Source organism: Cetorhinus maximus, chromosome 21 (genome assembly GCF_964194155.1).
Source record: "Cetorhinus maximus chromosome 21, sCetMax3.hap1.1, whole genome shotgun sequence".
NCBI lineage: Eukaryota > Metazoa > Chordata > Chondrichthyes > Lamniformes > Cetorhinidae > Cetorhinus > Cetorhinus maximus.
In genome coordinates, this window is record NC_135899.1 from 37,441,978 (window position 1) to 37,460,813 (window position 18,836).

The 18,836-nt window shown below is 45.7% G+C and overlaps 2 protein-coding genes and 1 pseudogene across 3 annotated transcripts in view; 1 reads left to right on the forward strand and 2 right to left on the reverse strand.

Annotated features, from left to right (window-relative positions):
• The window catches only part of LOC144695227 (uncharacterized), a 384,420-nt gene that overhangs the window by 249,835 nt on the left and 115,749 nt on the right, over positions 1–18,836 (reverse strand). The window lies entirely within an intron of this gene.
• Positions 1–18,836, forward strand: part of LOC144695231 (uncharacterized) — a 407,499-nt gene that overhangs the window by 233,051 nt on the left and 155,612 nt on the right. The gene's annotated exons all lie outside the window — the stretch shown is intronic.
• Positions 10,491–12,425, reverse strand: LOC144695225 (uncharacterized; annotated as a pseudogene).

The window sequence follows — 18,836 nt, forward strand, 5'->3', positions numbered from 1 at the left end:
GCTGGAGACACATTAATTGAAATTTTTTTTAATGCCTTCTTTAAAGGTTTTACCTGAAGAACTCGGCCTTTTCCAAAAGCCTGGGCTTGGATTTGATAGTTTTGCCCAGTGCTGTGGCTGATAGCTGAATTTGGGATATGCAGTCTGAGCGAGTGCAGTGTATCTAATTTCCCAGGATAAACCAGAACCTTTCAAACAGCTACACTGAAGCAATATTTTCCTTAACTTCTAGCACTTCCTGCCCAGTGTGTCTTCAAATAATTATGGAAATGAGAAGAAATTTCAAAATCTCCATTGAATTAACATTTCTCCTGAGTGTTTTTTATATTAAACACATGTTCTTAAGGCAAAAACTGGCTTTGCCAGCACGACATGAGCTCATAGTGAATTAATAGCCCGTTTTACACTCCGCCCAACTGTCTTTTCCATTGTCCTCACGGTGCCTGGGAAGATGGGGGGGCTGTGCGGAGGAAAGAAAGTAGCCACGTTGTCTGCTCCTGGTCACTATCCAGTGTCCCTGCTGGAAACAGAGGGTGTGCGACAGTCAAGTGAGGAAAAAGAAAGGACTTGCATTTGATCCCCCACACAGGGGAATAGCAGATTGGCACTCACTGTGGAACAGTCTCTAACTGAGGATTCAGCCCCTTCAGAAAAGGAAGAGAGGGAATTGGAGGAAATTGTAAGATAAAGGCAAAATACTGCAGATGCTGGAAATCTGAAACAAAAACAGAAAATGCTAGAAACACTCAGCAGGTCTAACATCATCTGTGGAGAGAAAGACTCTTCTGAAGAAGAGTGATATAGACTCGAAACATTAACTCCCTCTTTCTCTCCACAAATGCTGTTAGACCTGCTGAGTTTTTCCAGCATTTTCTGTTTTTGTTGGAGGAAATCATGTTTCCTTTTCCTGTTTTACAGAAGGATTACACCAGAGAATACAGAGAGCATAGACACCGCAGGTAGACCCCGACCATCAACCAAGGAGCAACGCACAACTGTGGGAAGACATCCAGTCCCTTCACAGCATTGCTCAACACAGAGAAGGTTGGGCAGTGAAACCATTGTCTGGAAATTGGTCAGGTTAGGGGAACTTTGACATATTTTCAGATGTGAAACTGGTCAGTGACGTGGAACCTTCCATCAGAACCAGATCGGTCAGGGTGATTCTTGGAAGAAGTGTGAGTGGCCTCGAAGTGTGGTGAGAGCTTCAATCGTTCATTGAGCCTCATGAACCACTGACTCATTCCTACAGGTGAGAGGCTGTTCATATGTGAGGAGGTTTCCACAGATTCATAAGATCTCCTAACACACAAGGTGCATCCGTTGTTCCACTTGTAACACTGGGACACCCACTTGGCTGAGAAACCATTCAAATGTGAGGTGTATGACAAAACCTTCACAAATTCGACATCTTTCATGATGTACCAGCGGATTCACACAGGGGACAAACCCTTCAGGTGTGTTTTGTGTGACCAAGTTTTTGCACAGTCATCAATGCTCATGAATCATTGACACATTCACACTAGGGAGAAGCCATTTAAGTGTGAGGTGTGTAACAAAAGCTTTACACAGTCAACGGGCCTGGTGAATCGCCGGCGTATTCACACAGGGGAGAAATCATTCAAGTGCAAGGTCTGTGACAAATGCATTCATCTCCCTTCCGAATGCACCAACACATCCACACTGGGGAGAAACCATTTAAGTGTGAGATGTGTGACAAAACCTTCACAGACTCATGGGCACTTCTGAACCACCAACACATTCACACCAGGGAGAAGCCTTTCAAGTGTGATGTGTGTAACAAGGGCTTTGCGCAGTTATCGAACCTGGTAAATCACAGGAACAGTCACACAGGGGAGAAGCCATTCAAGTGTGAGGTGTGCGACAAATCATTCTCACATTTATCTCACTTCAACATACACCAACGCATTCACACCGGGGAGAAACCATTCAAATGAAGTGTAACAAAAATTTTGCATGATTATTGCACCTTGTGTATCATATGGGAGAAACCATTTAACTGCGAGGTGTGACAAATCGTTCTCACACTCATCTCACTTCCACGCACACTAGCGCATTCACACAGGGAAGAAGCCATTCCAGTGTGAGGTGTGTGACAAGAACTTTGCGCGATTATCGATCTTGGTGCATCACAGGCGCGTTCCCAGGGGAGAAACCATTCAAGTGTGAGATATGTAACAAAGATTTTGCACGATTATCGGACCTGGTTAATCACCGGCGCAATCACACAGGAGAGAAACCGTTCAATTGTAAGGTGTGTGACAAATCATTCTCACAGTCTTCGAACCTCCGTGCACACAGGGAAGAAGCTGTTTATGTGAGGTTGCAACAAATCATTCTCAAAATCATGAAGCCTCCACATGCACTAGCATGTGCACATTGGGGAGAAATCCTTCAAATGTGAGGTTTGCAATAAAACTTATGTGACACCCTCAACTCCTGATACATCAGAGGATCCACACGGGAGAAACCATTCAGGTGTGAGGTTTGTGATAAGGCTTTCACCCAATCTTCTGATCTCTTGAGGCACCAGAGGATTCACACAGGGGAGAAACCTTCAAGCATGAGGTGTGCGACCAAGCCTTCGCACAGTCATCAGCCCTTGAAACACCAACGCATTCACACAGTGGAGAAGCCGTTCAAGTGTGAAGTGTGTGACAAAGCCTTCAGAAAGTCATTGAACATCCTGCTTCAATGGAGGATCCACAAAAGGGAGTAACCCTTCAAATGTGAGGTTTATGATAAAGCATTTGTGATGTTTTTGGCTTTCCTGGAATACCAGAGGATTCACACAGGGGAACAAATTTTCAGGTTCCATGTTTGTGACAAGACTTTCGCCCACCCCTCTGATTCCTAAAGCACCAGCGGATCCACACTGGTGAGAAACTGTTCAGGTGTGTGACAAGGCATTCACACGGGAGAAACCCTAACGGTGTGAGTTCTGTAATAAAGCCTGCACAGGCTTGTTCCTCCTGGAACATCGGCAAACTCACGTGGGAGACAAACCCTTCCAGTGTGACATGTGTCAGGATGTTTCACCTACTCCTCCTCTCTCGCCATACACCAACGTCTCCACGCAGACTTAGAGCCGGGTCACCTGCTTCCGTTGCACTGAGAGTTGTCTGTGTTGCTTACCCTCCAGTGCTCACATAGGGGAGCTCTCATTCCAGAGCACTGTCTATCTCAGCAGTGTCTGTCTCAAACCTCACCAATCCAATCATTTCAAGAAGACTAATTAAACCTTTGGCCAGATCACCAAAGATCATCAAGACATCAATATGCGTAAAAGCTCCTGTATAAACTCAGCATCCTTTCAGTGCAGCGTCAGGTACGAGTCACTCACTGACTCTCATTCTGACCAAGAAGGCAATCAGATACTCAGTTGTTAGAAAGGCTTCAGCTTCTGATCTACCAGCACAAGAACCCGGGGGAGGAGTCATTCCTGGGGTCATAATGGAGGGACTTCAATTAGCCTTAGCGTCTCTGGTCTGTGGAGGGGGAAAATCAGCCAGGAATCCCATTCTTCGTCAGTGATCCCAGCTGGGAAGTTAGGGGGAGGGCAGGATGTGTTTCGGATGTGACAGTCTCCATTGTCTCACAACATTCACTGTCTGGGTCTACACATGCTGAATGGCCACTCAAACAGAGCACTAGAGGCCAATCAATGTCCACAGTCTGTACTCCAGGTCAGTACCTTGAGGACTGGAGGGAATGTGAGAGGACAACAGCTTGTATTTATAGAGCACTTTAATATAGTCAAACATCCCAAAGAATTTTGTAGAGACGTAATCAGAGAAAAATTAACACCGAGACAAAGACGGAACTATTAAGAGGGGATGACCATAAATATGGTCAAAGAAGTGAGATTTAAGGAGGGTCTTAAAGGGGGGGAGAGAGATAATGATGCAGAGAGGCTTAAGGAGGGAATTCCAAAGATCTCATAACACCTAAGTGCATCTGTTACAAGCATTGAACTACCTCCTCTTTCACCATAACCTGTGCAGCATTTTCTTCCTTGGTAAAGGCAGGTGAAAAGTATAAATTTAATACCACAGCCATACCCCCTGTCTCCATGCAGAAATCCCCTTTCTGGCCTTCAATCAGCTCCACTCCTCCTTTTACCACCCTTTTGAATGCCTATTGAAGATTTTTGGATTTCCTTTTATGTTAGCTTCCTATCACTCTTTCATTCTTCTTTCTGCCCCCTGTACAGCTGATCCTGTGGTGCCATGGACTTGGCTCTGGCTGCACTCCCCAGATCAGCCATCACTCTCATCAGTATTCAGGACTCCTTCACTACCTGCCTTCCTGACATCTTCCCTGAAAACCCTAGCTTGAGTTTTCATGCTATGCCCCCTGTGCTGATAAAGTGATCCAGCTCCCATGATTGGGTATGGGGCAGAATCGGACCCTGCTTTAGATGGTGATTTTCAAATGGTTTGTTATTGTGGTTGATTCAAAGTTTGGTGTAAGCTGACTATTGTGATGTTGTTTGTCTAGTGTTTTACCAATCTTCTATGTAGATTTATAACTCTCAATAAATTCATTTTTTTAACTTCACCCAAACTACCTGATTTGCCAGCATGGTATGTTCCTATTCATTGAAACACTTAGGAGCCTACAGTAAGAGTCCTGTACAGAATATATTGGTCAATGTCTCTGTGGGCTGGTATACTTTCTCCATCAATGGGTTTATAATTTCCAGTTTACAAGAAGCAGGAAATTTCTCTAAGAAAGCAAGAGTTACATTTATATATCAACTTTCTCAAACTCAGCGTCTGAAAGCACCTTACAGCCAATGAGGTGTTTTTTGAAGTGTAGTCACTGTAGTAAGATAGGAAGCGTGAGAGTCAATTTGTGCACAGCAAGCTCTCATAAACAGCAATGTGATAATGATCAGATAATCTGTTTTTTGTGATGTTGATTGCAGGATCCATACTGACCAGGACATTAGGGATAACTGTATTGCTCTTCTACAATATAGTGTTGAGGGATCTTTCACATTCACCTGAGAGCGGCCTTGGTTAAATCACCTGAAAGATGGGTCCCTCTGACAGTGCAGCACTCCCTCAGTACTGCACTGGAGTGTCAGCCTCAGTGCTCAAGTCTCTGGAGTGAGACTTGAAACCACAACCTTCTGACTCAGAGACAAGAGTGCTAACAAAGCCATTAGTGACAATAACTTGTGATATTTCTGTTGTATTAGATTCAGTTTCCAAGGGGTTAAGTCCCAAGGTTGTCTACAGAATGCTTTTCCCCCATTAAACTGGCAGCCTGAAAGTTTGATTTGATTTTAAGTGGTAACTAGTTAGAGCTGCAGGTGTCAGTGTTGTCTTTGTGTCTGGGTTCCTGTTTTGTGTTTATTTTGTGAATACAAATCCTCGAAGCCAAGTGATCGCCTTCTCATTTGCCGAATTTAAGGTGATTAGTCCGTAGAGGGGACATTCCTCGGTAATGTGGAGCATTGTTTGTGTCTCTCCACAAGTACATAAGGGATTTGTACTGAGGCCCAGTGATGGAAGTTGTCTGCACGGGGATCTTGACCTGTCCTGAAACCGTTTAACAAGGATCATTCTTGCTGTGGTAGTTCAAAGCCATTTGACAGAGTTTGTCACAAGGAATTTGTTAGTGACTTCCTGTGTTTCCCATTCCTTGATCCAAAGGATGTCTGCTGGTCGATTTTGCTCAGGAAAGTTGCTCCATATTGGGGACCAGGATGGAAACTCTTTCAAGTTATCAACAGTCACAGATTGCAACTCTTCCAAGTACAATCACAGTTCTTGGTTTCCGGGAGTGGGACATGAACCCACAACCCTCTGATTCAAAGGCGAGGGTGCTAAGGCAGGCAGTAGTTGGGTTGAACAGCTCATCATGGAGTGGTAAGTGAGGTCCAGCACAGAGGGTTTCAAGCAGCTTGTGGGTTATCATCAGTCGGTGGATGTGTGAGGGAGTGATGTGGACAGAAAGCCAGGGAGATGAATTGAGGGTTCCAGTTATGATGCACATTGTTGAGTTCACTTGAGTCTCAGCAAGATGTGTGTGTGATGACCTTTGCCAGAGGGTGCACAGTACTCTGCTGTGGAGTCTGTTAGGGTGAGCGCTGAGGTCCGGAGTGTTGGGCAGCAGCTCCCCACTAGATCCAGCAAGTTTGGTAGATTGTTTCTGGTTTTGATCTTTGCTGCTGTTTTCTTCAGATATTCCTGGAAGTCCTGAACCAGGTTGGAAGCATTCTGGATGGCTTTAGGAGCAGGTGTGTGAAGCTGTGAAAGGTGGTAAAGTCCCTGGTGTCAGCTGGAATGGACATCTTAAGGGATTATCTTCAATCAGTACTGCTGATTAACCATTCTGCTTTCATTCTGTGATTGTACTCAAAAGAGTTGCAATCTGTGACTGTTGATAACTCGAAAGAGTTTCATTCACTCATTGTTTAGGCACAGTTCTAACAGTCTGTCAGGAATAAAACTCGAGGAATAACTCACTCTTCCCAGGAAAGCTCAGTGTTAGTTTTAGTAAGGTTTTTAAGCTGGTTTTCAAATCCCTTCATGGCCCCTTCCCACCCTATCTCTGTAATCTCTTCCACCCCTCAGTACTACACTGGAATGTCAGCCATGATTTTTTTGAGCCCAAGACCTGGAGTGGGACTTGAACCCACAATTTAGGAATTTTATATGTAAGTTTAAAATCAAACATTCACAATTTTTAATGCTGGTTTGCACCCAGGAAACTGGTACCAGCCACAGAAATGACCACAGCCCCAGATGGGAATAATGAGAGTGGTGAGTTTCTGCCGATTGTGTCTGTTTGAGGCGGCTCTTCAAATTACACTCAGGGTTTTTGGGTGTTCAGGCACCAACAGTCAGTCATGTTCATGACTTCAGTCTACATGCTGTGGTCAGCAATTATTTCAGCAAACTACAGGCCCACAGATAATAGTTTATTTCAGCTGTGTCACATAAACAGGAGAAATAATTAAAAATAGTTTAATATAGTCATAATTACATTATTACCTCAATAATATATTTGGAGTTTCTGCTTAGTTTTTTAATCTATGATAGAGTTTAAAATGGCGAATTGTCTCTATCCCTCTCCTCTTTATAATGCTGGAGGAGGAGTGAGAGGGGAGGAGAGAGAGATTGGCGAGAGGAAGGGGAGGTAGGAGGAGAAAGGTTGAAAATGCAATTTGGAAAGATAGAAAGGGGTGAGAGAGAAGGAGAAGGAATGAGGAAGAGGAGCGATAGCAGAGTAAATAACTCCGCAGAGTAATTGACTTCACTAAATTTAACACTCAGATAACTGCAGCAGAGTTCACTGGAGTTTTATGGAATAGCTACTTCCTGAGGTGCTGGGAGTGCTGGCATTGAAGGTCACCCGAGGAGACTCACAGAACTACCTGAACAGAAAGCAGTTTCCCTCCTTCATGTAGTGTGTAATGGTCATCTGAGAATACTCCATATGAATGTCATTCACACTGGATCACCTCACAATGCTTTTATTGTCAGGAACTCGGATATCAGACCTATATTCGGGGAAGGGGAGTGACCTGATGGTCAGCTGATTAAGGACAAGGTCCATCCCTTCCTTCCGGGGCTGATGCCACCATTTCATGCACCACACACTGAGGAGGAGGTGTTGTCTCTTGATGCCTGTGTCTCTCTGAGGCAGCTTACAGAGAGAAGCTAGTGGGATGTTGAAGAACTGTTTCAGGTACTGGGTACATCTAGGGGTGGATCGCAGTTTTCCCCAGAGAGAGAGAATATTCACAACCATCCAAGTGTGCTGCACACTGAACAATATCACTCTCAAACAAGTTCCAGACTGAGACAGCCCAGGAGAGGAACCAGGAGAGGTGAATGGACTGGGACATCCCAGGAAAAGTGGATGGACCGGAACATCCCGGGAGAGGTGAATGGACAGGACATCCCAGAAGAAGTGAACGGACTAGGCCTGGACTTCCCAGGAGAGGTGAAGTGACTGGGTGGGATATCCCGGGAGAGGTGATTGGACCGGGATATCCTGGGAGAGGTGAATGGAACGGGACATCCCAGGAGAGAAACCGGACGGGTAAATGTTGATCCCTGAAATTGGAGCTGAGGGGAGCTGAAGCTCCACAGGGCGCAACCCCTGGACAGGACAGGCTGTAGGGACAGGGGCCATATACTCACACAATGAGTCTCACCTCATGCCCCACTGTACGCCCCCACCTCTCATACATCACAGACAGCGTCTAACAAAACCAGGATGTTGATTTAAACAGAGATGATTTACTACAATCTCCAATTATTAACTTTTAACATTAAGTAGCAAGAGTTAAATAGATAGAATTGTTCAGTTCCATAAATAGAGATAAATGACATTTTTCCACATTACAGCATATCAAAAATATTAATATTTTATAAACATTCTTATATTTATTCTGGAAGTTTCACTAATTGGGAAATAAAAAGTTTCATTTTGAAGAAAGTGCAATCATTCACAAAATGTCAGTAAAATGCAAACGAGTAAATAATTATTCAAAATGTGAAATCAACACTGTGCCGACTCTGCCTTTGGACAAGAAGGAGAAAGTGGAGGTGTCAGAAACAGGAATTAAATACCCTGCTTCCCTCCAGATTCCTCACTCAGCCCCCATGCCTAGACCAGCTCTTCTCCCTGCTGCCCTGTGCAGTGTGTGCCAGACACTGTGCTCAGTGAGTCTCCCTGCTGCCTCCTGCGCTGTGTGCCAGGCACTGTGCTCAGTGAGTCTCCCTGCTGTATGATGAGGAATGGAGATCCGATGGGCTCTGGGACTATGACTCACTGTCTCTCACTGACGCCTGTTTCTGGACAGAGAAGCTGCTACAATGACTCGAGGAATGAGACTCTGAGGGTCTCCATGAGGCTGGTAAGGGCTGTGGCAGGGGCTCAGAAAAGGTCATGGGGTCAGGTGAGCGGTGAGGGACAGAGCGAGAGGTCAGGCAAGGGGTGTGACATAAGACATGCGGAGAGAGGCCGACAGAGAGATCTGGTGAGGGGTGAACAGTGAAGCAAGAGGTGAAAACTCTGTCGAGAAGGAAGAGATCATTCCCAAGTTACTCCCGCAGTCGCAGAGTCACTCTCCGAACATTGGGTCAATCTTCCCCCTCCTGTGCCCCTCCCTCCTTTGTCCTTCTCTCCTGTGTGTGTCTCTCTCCTATGCCCTTCTCTGCTGTGTGAGTCTCTCCCTCTCTCCTGTGCCCTTCTCTGCTGTGCCCCCCTCCCTCCTGTAATCCCTCCGTCCTTGCCCTGTCTCCTTTGCCGACTCTCTCTTGTGCCCCTCCCTCCTGTGCCCCCTGTCCTGTGCCCCCCTCCCTCCTGTAACCCTCTCTCCTCTGCTCCCTCTTTCCTGTACCCCCTCTCTCCTCTTCCCTCTTTCATGTGCCGCCCCTCTCCCATGTCCAGCTCTCCTGTGCCCCTCTCTTCTGTGCCCATCATTCCTATCACCCTCTCGCCTGTGTCCTCTCTCTCCTGTGTACTCCTGATCACCTGTGCCCCCCACCTCCTGTGCCTCTTTCTCCTATGAGTCTCTCTCTCGTGTTCCCCTCTCCTATGTCTCTCTCTCCTGTGTCCCCCTCTCTCCAGTGCCACTCTCTCCTGTGCATGTGCTGATCCCTTCGTCACTGCCTTGGATGCTGTGGGTCTTCCTCTTCCAATGTGCTGTATTTCAGGTAGTAATCCAGAGATTATTACCTTTGTGGTTCTGATTTTTAACTTAGTCCCGAACTGCTCTTGCTCCCTCAGCAGAACCTCTTCCCTGGGCCTATCTATGTCAATGGTGTGCACATGGACCATGAAAACTGGATCCTTCCCGTTCCACTTCAAGTTTCCATCCAGCCCTGAGGAGATATCCTTAACCTTAATCTTCCAGCTTCTGTTACTCACAAAATTCAAACTGAGAATAAGCCTCACTCGCCCTCCACGTGGTCAATGATGATGTTAGTGTTTTACTCTGCTTACAATACAGCTCTGTTGAACTGTCATTTATTTCTCAGTGAGTTGCAAACCACAGGAGGTCCAAACTGCTACTAAAACTTCTCCGAGCAAACACCAGATAAATTGAAATTAGAGAGCCTCCCTAAGCTCCACCCACCTCCATGAGGATGTAGCCTGCTCTGGGCTGTCCTCAAACTGACCTTTAAATCAGTTCTCCCATATTCACAATTTCTTCTTTGATCTGATGAAGTGAATGTGTTTTATAGCCTTTCAGGGCTCACTGAATGCTTTTAAACTAATTTAGCTCTAATTCCCAAAACAAAACGATCTCTCTGGACTGTCATTACTGCAAGGAGTGCAGACACCACGTCTCCAGATCTCCAGCTAAATAAGCCCACCTGCTGTTTTACAGCTCTCTCTATTTTGATCATTTTAACCCACAACCTAAAAGTTATGTCCTAAAATTAAAAATTATATTGCAAAACACATGAAAGATGAACTAAGTATTCAGAACACTCCTTGCCATAAGAAAATGAAAATGTGTCACCAAGTGTTGTGTTTTCATTTATACCGTGTAGAATATTACACTTTACAATATGTTATACATCTTAACAATTATCTGACCACATGCAATACACACAATAATCATCCTCCCATTGTCCAATCAACTTCACAAGTTCATCAGCTCTCTGCGGAATTCCATGTCCAGTTTAAGATGTACAATATTACTTTTTGGGATGTTTTCTGAAAGTTTTTCTTCTTACAATATAATACAAAGTCCAAAGTTCCACCTGCAAAAGAAGATTCTTCATTCTTATTCACAGGTGAATTTTCAAACTCAGTCTTTGAGACAGTCTGTGCTGAATTCAGCTTTTGAACCTCATTGGTTGTTCCAAGAACATCATTTACAATTTCTTCTTTGATCTGATGAAGTGCATGTGTGCAAATTGGTTCAGCTTCTTGCAGTTAGAGCACTGCTTTCCCCATGCTAAGCTCACAATTGAAGGCTCACTCCCCTGTGTGGATCCTCTGATGGAACAGGAGATCTGATGAACTCAAGAAGGATTTGTCACACGACTTGCATGGGAAAGGTTTCTCTCCTGTGTGAATGTGTTGATGCGTATAGAGGGACGATGAGTCTGAGAATAATCTGTCACACGCCTCGCATGTGAATGGCTTTTCCCCAGTTTGAACTCACCAATGTTTCAGCAGGTCTCGTGATTCTGCAAAGCTCTTGTCGCACACCTCACACTTGAATGGTTTTTCCTCAGTATGAATGTGTTGGTGTGTACAGAGGGACGATGAGTGCAAAAATGATTTGTCACACACCTCGCACGTGAATGGTTTCTCCCCAGCATGAATGCATTGGTGTCAATGAAGGTGCGATGATTGTGAGAATGATTTGTCACACACCTCACACTTAAATGGCCTCTCTCCAGTGTGACTGCGTCGATGTTTTACCAGCGTCAATGACTGTGTGAAGGCTTGATCACACACCTTACACTTGAAGGGTTTCTCCGCTGTGTGAATCCTCTGGTGCCTCATGAATTGATAGGTTTGGGAGAAAGCCATCTCACAAAATTCACACTTGAATGGTTTCTCCCCTGTCTGAATTCTTTGGTGTATCAGGAGGGTTGAAGATCTCGCAAAAGCTTTCACACAAAACTCACTATTGAAGTGTTTCTCTCCTGTGTGGATTGTCTGATGTAGCTGGAGGCTTCTTAAGTTTGGGAAGCCTTTGTCACAAACCTCACACTTGACCTCTTCCGCCCCTGTGTGAATGCGCTGGTGTTCTTGGAAGTTTGTTAACCAGGAGAATGATTTGTTGCACACCTTGCGCTTGAATGATTTCTCCCGTGTGAATGCGTTGGTGTTCACGGAGGGACGATGGCTGTGAGAAGGATTTGTCACACACCTCACACGTGAATGGCTTCTCTCCTTTGTTAATTCGCAGATGCCCAAGGAGAGTTCAGGACTGTGTGAATGATTTGCTGCACACCTTGCAAGTGAATAGATTCTCACCTCTCTCAGCGCATTTATGTATATGGAGGCTCAGTGACTACACGAAGGATTTGTCACACGCCTCACACATGAATGGTTTCTCCCCTATGTGAATGTGTCGATGTTGCACAAGTGTCGATGACTTTGGGAAAACTCGGTCTCACACCTCACACTTGAACTGTTTCTCTTCCATGTAGCTGCCCTTGTCTTAACAGCTGTATAACCGATGCACCTTGTGTGCGAGGAGATTGTATGAGCCTGTGGAGCTCTCCTCACACATCTCACATTTGAACAGGCTCTCATCTGTAGGAATGAGTTAGTGGTTCATTAGGCTTGATGAATGACTGAAGCTGTCCCCACACTTGGAGCCCACTCACACTTCTTCCCAGCCTCACCCTGACCGATCGCCCACAGCCGAACCTTCGGAAAGGTTGGTTCTGATGGAAGGTTCCACACTACTGACCAGTTTCAGATCTGATGATATGTCAAAGCTGCCCTGAACCACCTGATTTCCAGCTGAACGTTTCACTAGCCAACCTTCTCTGTGTTGAGCAATGCTGTGAAGGGACTGGATGTCTTCCCACAGTTGTGCAGTTGTTCCATGGGTGATGGTCAGGATCAATCTACGCTGTCTATCCTCTCTGTATTCTCTGGTGTAGTACAATGCAATCCTTCTGTAAAACAGGAAAAGGAAACATGATTTCCTCCAACTCCCTCTCCTCCACTGCTGAAGGGGCTGACTCCTCAGTTATAGACTGTTCCACAGTGAGTGCCAGTCTGCTGTTCCCCTGTGTAGGGGAATCAGATGCAAGTCCTTTCTTTTTCCTCACTTGACTGTCACACACCCTCTGTTTCCAGCAGGGACACTGGATAGTGACCAGGAGCAGACAAATTGGCTACATTCTTCCTTCACCCAATCTCCCATTTTCCAAGGTGCAGTGAGGGCAATGGAAAAAACAGTCAGGCAAAGTGTTAAACGGGCTAGCAATTCACTCTGAGCTTGTGTCGTGCTGGCGAAGACCAGTGTTGCCCTGAGAGTTTGTGTTTCATATAAAACACTCAGGAGAAATGTCAAATCAATGAAGATTTTGAAATCTCTCCCCTTGTTTTCCAAATTATTTGAAGAAAACACACTGGGCACGAAGTTCTGGACGCGAAGGAAAATATCGCTCCAGTGTAGCTGATTGAAGGGTTCTGGTTTATCCTGGGAAATTAGATACACTGCACTCGCTCAGACTGCACATCCCAAATTCAGCTATCAGCCACAGCACTGGGCAAAACTATCAAATTCAAACCCAGGCTTTTGGGAAATGCAGAGGTCTTCAAGATAAAATCTTGAAACAAGGCACTGAAAGAAATTGCAATAATTGTGTCTCCAGGTATGGCAGCTCTGGAGGTTACAGAGATAGGAAGGGGCAGGCCATGGAGGGATTTCAAAACAAGGATGAGAATTTTAAAATCAACGTGTTGCTTGACTAGGAGACAATGTCGATCAGTGAGCACAGGGGTGATTGGTGAATGGGTCTTGGTGTCAGTGAGGACATGGGCAGCAGAATTTTGGAGGAGTTCAAGTTTACAGTGCAAGATGTGAGAGCAGCCAGGAGAGCTTTGGAATAGTTGAGTCTGGAGCCGACAAAGGACTTGATGAGGGTCTCAGCAGCAGATGAGCTGAGGCAGGGCGTCATCGTCTCTCCTGTGAGTGGAGCTTGCATCTCTTCTTGTGCACAGTGTCCCTCTTCCTGACCAACAGAGGGAAATGACAGTGAGAGCCAGGAGAATGGAGAACCCTTCATAGAATCAGAGAATAGTATGGCACAAAAGGAGTGTGGCAGTGTTGCATTGTCAGAGGTGCTGTCTTTCAGATGAGATCTCAAACAAGGCCCCTTCTGCTCTCTCTAAGGTGGGTGTAAAAGATCCCATGGCACTATTTTGAAGAACAGGGGAGTTATCCCTGGTGTACTGACCAACATTAATCCCTCATTCAACACCACTAAAAACAGATTGTCTAGTCATTATCACATTTCTGTTTGTGAGAGCTTGCTGTGCACACATTGGCTGCCACGTTTCTTACATTGCAACAGTGACCACACTTCAAAAGTACTTCATTGGCTGTAAAGAGCTTTGGGACATCGTGAAAGGCTCGATATAAATGCAAGTCTTTCTTTTTTTCTGAGGAGGTTACACAGATAAGGGGGTGGGAGGTCTTCGAGAGATTTGAAAAGACAGGAAACATCCAGATCCCAACACACAGACAGAACTGACCATTCACAGTCCACAGGATAATAACCAGCTCCCAACACACACACACACAGAACTCAACAATAGGAAATCAGTAAGAATCCTCAGACACTCTGCACCTCCCAGATAATTACACCTCACCTTCTCATATTCAGTAATGAGCCATCAACAAAAGTCAGCCTGTAAATCAGAAGGGAAATGCTTCTAATAAACACACTCAATATCCAACACACAGCTCCAGTCAAACAGTTCAGCACAAAGCACCGAGTAAACAGCTCTCTCAGCTGGATCTTCTCACATAGCATAAGGGGCATTTCCACACTTGATTCCCCACAGGATAGTCAGACTGCCTGAACATTAGTGTGGATATTATGTGATGTAATTATTATAAATTCTGTTCCTTCACTCACCATCTCCTCACTTAGTTTTCAGTCCCTCCAGGAAGTGAAGCAGTTGTGGAAGAGGAAAAGGGCAGAGTGGGTGGGGCTCTCTGATTGACGTCTCTCACAGCCAATCCAAATATTCCTGGAGCAACATGAGTTTCCTGAAGCTTGGGAAACTGACCGGTGAAACGGAGGTGACTTTGAGCAGCAGATCGGGTGGAGATTTAAACTTGTCATTGTCCCATCTGAATAAAACTTCACTTATTGCAGCTGCTGTCCCAGATCCCCTGGCAATGTTTCACAAATTTCTAGTGTGGTAACAGCATTCTTCATCCTTGGAGGCTTTCAAACTGACAACATCAGTGTGGGATATGTAGCCTTGGATGTGTTTGACAGCGTATCAGAAGAGGAAGACCCACAGCATCGAAGGCAGTGATGACGTGTACTGATGGGATCAGCATATGCACAGGAGAGGGGGACAGATAGGAGGAACACAGGAGGGAAGGAGGCACACAAGAGAGGGAGGCACACGAGAGAGGGGCACAGAAGAAAGGTGGGCGGAGAGAGGGAGACACAGGTGTGGGGTGCACAGGAAAGAGGGGGACACAGGAGAGAGGAGGTCCAGGAAAGTGGGGGGTCACAGAAGAGAGGGAGGGAGAAAGAAAGGAAGAATGGAGGGTGGATGTAGAGATTCAGTCAGTGCTTGGGGAGTGAGTCTGGGACTCAGGGATTGACTCGGTGCTTGGAGGGTAACACTGTGAGCTGGAAGAGTTACACCGTGTTTGGGGAGTGAGTCTGGGACTCGTGGATTGACTCTGTGCTCGGAGAGTAACATTGTTGACTGCTGGAGTGAAGAAATGAAGAGCTACCCAACTTCCAACCTAATTTCTGATGAAAGGTCATCTTGAGCTGAAAGGTTAACTCTGTTTCTCTCCACAGATGCTGCCCGACCTGCTGAGTATTTCCAGCGTTTTTTTGTTTTGATTCCAGTTTTTAAAACACAGAAACAGACCATTCGGCCCATCTGCTTTCTACCAGTGCTTGTGCTCCACATGAGCTTTCTCCCGACCTATTTTATCTCACCTTATCAGCAGATCCTTCTATTCCTTTCTCCCTCATGTACCTGGCTTCCCATCAAATTAATCAAAACTATTTGCCTCAACTATTCTCTGTGGTCGCATGTTCCACATTCTAATCATTCTCTTGGGAAAGTTTTTCCTGATGGATTTATTATTGACCATCTTATTTTTCTGCTCCTTACTTTTGGACTCCCCCACTCAAGTGAAAACATCTTCTCTCCATTTACCCTCAAATTCTGAATCTTGTAATTCATCACTTTAAAGATTTCTGTTATGTCACCTCTCAGCCTTTTCTTGGGAAAAGAGCCTGTTCAGTCTTTCCTGATAGTTATAATCTCTTGATTCTCAATATCATCCATAGAAATATTTCTTTGGACCTTCTCCGCTTCCTATATGTCTTTTCTCATTATGGAGATCAGAACTGTACACAGCTCTCTAAGTGTGGTCTAACCAAGGTTCTGTACAAGTTCAACAATTCTTTTCAATTCTATTCCTCGAAAAATGGACCCCAGTAACATTGTTTGATGTTTTAAAAAATGACCTTGTTGACCTGTCTTGCTACTTGTAATGATTGATGAATCTGTAGTTCTGCCCTTACTCAACTTGTAGATATGACCTTTGATCCTCCCTAACTTATCCAATTGAAATTATTTGTCCACATGAAGTCATGAACACAAACTTGTTGTTTTCAAATCTCCATTAAATCATCCCATAGTCTATACTTACCTAAAGTGCACACACTCAGCTCCCCGAATATAATGGCAAAATACTGTGAATGCTGGAAATCTGATATATGTTCAGAAAATGCTGGAAATACTCAGGTCAGGCAACATCTGTGGAGAGGGAAGCAACCTCTCTGCAGCCTTTGACATGCCCGACCACACTATCCTCCTCCTTCAACTGTTCTCTGTTGTACAGTGAGTGGGGCTGTTATCACTTGGCCCACTTTTGCCTCTTCAGTAGTAACCAGATAATCTCCTGCAATGGTTAATCTTCCCACCCCCATCGCTCTGGAGTCCGACCAAGGGTCTATCCTCAGTCCCCACCTATTTCTCATCCACACGCTGCCCCTATGTAAAACCATCTGTTGACCTGATGTCAGATTCACAGAGGGCCTCTTACAATCTGTCCCATTTTGCCTCGAGTCAGAAAGAAATGCCCCTCACCACCAGACAAAACAGAAATCTAGTAGTAAAGGAATGGCAAGCAGACAGCTTCAAGAGGGAGAGAAATGATCTGAGGACCGGGCCATGGAGCGGAGCACCTTAGATCTACAATCTTAACTGGGCAGGGGCTCAATGGAGGACAGGCCCTTCAGCACCAGTAAGGGAGATGGAGTCAAAACTGGGAGAGTCAAACTTTTATACTTTTACTCCACGGTCTGCAGAAAACAGTCTCTCACCAGTCACAGAAAACCAATGTAAAATGTAGTCCCATGTTATCCATTTAACCAAGTTGATGGGGGTGGGGGGGGTGAAGGGAGGTGGTGGGGGGGAGGGGGGGTTAAACGGCTGCGATCCTGGTTCCCGCCATCCGGGGCTGGGATTTACAGGTGCGCACCTCCAATTCCAGCCCCGCCCACATGACAACCGCTCGGGCTCGCGCTTTCTCAGATTGGAATGCTGGGCGCCGTTGCGCGCGTCATAACTACAACTCCCATCAGGCACTGCGGGCTATCCCCACCCCCTCTAGCTGCTCCTCAATGCGCAGGCGGGGGGCGTATTGCCGAGAAGCGTTCCGGACTGAATATTGAATTCAACAACTTTAGATCTTGAACTCCCTCCTCCATCCCCACCCCCTTTCCGTTTCTTCCCTCTCCCTTTTGTTTTTTCCAATAATTTATATAGATTTTTCTTTTCCCACCTATTTCCATTATTTTTAAATCTATACCTGTAATGCCCTGTCAGTCTTTCCACCCCACCCCCACTAGAGCTGTACCTTGAGTATCCTGCCATCCATTCTTAATGAGCACATTCTCTTAGATAATATCACCACCTTTAACACCTCTTTGTTCCTTTGTCTGTAACATCTTTTGATTATCTGCTTCTATCACTGCTTGCTTGTCCCTACAACCACCACCCCCCACAACTTCTCTCCCCCCACCCCCACCACCTTAAACCAGCTTATATTTCACCCTTCTCCTGATATTGCTCAGTTCTGTTGAAGGGTCATGAGGACTCGAAACGTCAACTCTTTTCTTCTCTGCTGATGCTGCCAGACCTGCTGAGTTTTTCCAGGTAATTTTGTTTTTGTTTTGGATTTCCAGCATCCGCAGTAGTTTCTTGTTTTTATCTCTGTGTTTAATTGACTGCCACTCCTCTTCAAGAAATGCCTACCTTGAAGAAGTACTGCTCTGCTCTCCGACAGGATTTTCGTATCTCTCTTCTGCCTTGTTCACCTTCATTGCTTTCCATTTCTCTCCTGGTGTTTGACAAGGTGTTTACTAAAACCCGCGTTCACAGCCATATTTCCTTTCTCAGTGACTGTCTCCGTCTCCGACTCACCCCACGTGGATTTCAACTGAAATTCCATCCCTCTTGTTTCGAACCCACCCAGGATTACAGGTATCTCCGGGACATAAAACGTTTCTCAGACTGCTGTTCCCGTCACATTCTGAGATCCACACTCAGTGCCATGCGCCGCCATATGAACACACTCGACCTCTCCCTCCAGCAGCACCGCCGCACCCTTTTTCAAAGCTGCGTGTGCCCCCAGTTTCATTTTATTCTTCGTCTCATCCGACGCCTCAACAAGAAACTTTTTCTCTTTCTCTCAAGTGCTAAGGAACGCAAGCTCCAACAACTCATCGACACCAACACCCATCTAGGACCCTCCACCCCTGCCTGTCCCTCCGTCCCCACCCCATCTTCCAATCCCAGCCCCGGCCGCGTATTCACTATACCCCCTGACCTTCCCCTCTCCGATGCAGAACGTTCAGTGCTCAGCAGAGGACTTAGTTTCATACCCTTACGCCCTCATCTCAATGAATTTCGGGCTCGGCACGATGCTGAACTCTTCTTCCGCCGTCTTCGTCTCCGTGCTCACTTCTTTGGGCAGGAGTCTTCTCCCCGTTCAACGGATCCTTTTACCCACCTCCAATATTCTCCCTCCACCTGGACCCCTCCCTCTGGATTCTTACCTTCTCTTGATCTTTTCATTGAGAACT